Raw genomic sequence first — 1495 nt, 5'->3', positions numbered from 1 at the left:
GTTGTGATTTGGCGCTATATAAAAAAATTGATTGATTGATTGAATGTTGAAATAGTAAATTCTGGGTCAGATACAGACTTTTTACAACTGAAAACTGAAATTTACCCACAATGGGTTTGTTTTTTTTCCTTCTTCTTCACTTATTCATGGAGTTTTTTTTCCACGTTTTTTTTCAAAATCTTTAAAAATTCAGAAAATTTTAAATTATGAAAATAGTGAAATTCCCCAAACCACATTTTCTCCTTCAGTTTCTGAATTAAACTCCGATGGTTTTGTTTGATTCATTTAAACTCTGTTCACAACTGTTCTTCACTAAAGTTTAGAGTTTTGTTGTAAAAGACTAGTTGTTTGGAAAGTAACCAAATTCAGCAAAAATGCTGTTTTCTCTAGTTTATGACAAATTTTATTTCTGATGGTTTTGTTTGATTCATCAAAGCTCTGTTCTTGAATGCAGAAATTTCAATTTGGGAAAAAATATAAACTCTGTCATGAAAACTACGAAATTCACACACAAAAAAAATTAAAAAAGTTGAGCATGTTCCTGAATTTCATGTTTTCTGATAAAAAAAAAAACAAGACGGCATTCAAGAAAATTTACAGATCGTCATTAATTTTTTTGTAAAAGAGCCTCAACTTCCATCAAAAATATTTCCATCAAGTTTCTGTCCCCTGATCCAGTCGACAGTCAACATTTCAGCTGGAACTTCAGGTTTCATTCAAAAGTCTATTTACACAATAGTATAAACACTAAAATAACTCAGAAAATTTCCAGCCGTTGGTAAAGAATTTTATTTGGGGTTTGTCATCATTTTCCTCACCTGCATAGTGCAGGGAAATAGTTTGAGAATAAACCCGGGTGAGCTCTGGTTATTAACTAGAACAGGGTCATGATGTCTGCTGCTGTACCTGTAAGGTCAGAGGTCAAACCATCAGCGGTGACAGAAGTCGATGGTGGAGGTGGAACGAGGAGCGTCTTAAAGGGGAACAACATTTTTGCTGAATCAGCGGCGTTTCTGATTCTGTCATGAAGACAATTTGGCAGCAGAAATGCTGGAAGATCAACATGACAGAAGAGACGGACATGAACTGAGGACAACAGGGTGTCCACATTTACAACGCTGACGTTCAGCTGCTCTGATCAGGTTTCTGACAGCTTCACTCAGCTGCCTTTATAATTGTAAATCCCTTTATCAGACACACGAGGGCAGCATTTCTCTAAAAATAATGTTCACAGGATTTTCATGAAGAAACCATCAGTTTGTCTGAAAGCACCAAATTAGATGTTTCTGTTGATGAAACAGTCGAGGAGGTTTTCTGTCCTGTTTAAGGAGAATAAATTTGCTGATCATAAAGATTCTCTAAGCGTATAGTTTAGACTATGACTGAATGTTCTGGAGTTATGGGTTAAAAACAGCAGAAAAGGTGACAAAGGTCAACTTCAGTCCACACAGGGGTCAAAAGTTAAAGTTGCTCTAAATGTGTTAAAAGTGATGTA

Source organism: Thalassophryne amazonica, unplaced genomic scaffold (genome assembly GCF_902500255.1).
Source record: "Thalassophryne amazonica unplaced genomic scaffold, fThaAma1.1, whole genome shotgun sequence".
In the NCBI taxonomy this organism is placed as follows: Eukaryota; Metazoa; Chordata; class Actinopteri; order Batrachoidiformes; family Batrachoididae; genus Thalassophryne; species Thalassophryne amazonica.
The sequence above is the reverse complement of the archived record's forward strand: the minus strand, read 5'-3'. Positions refer to the sequence as shown.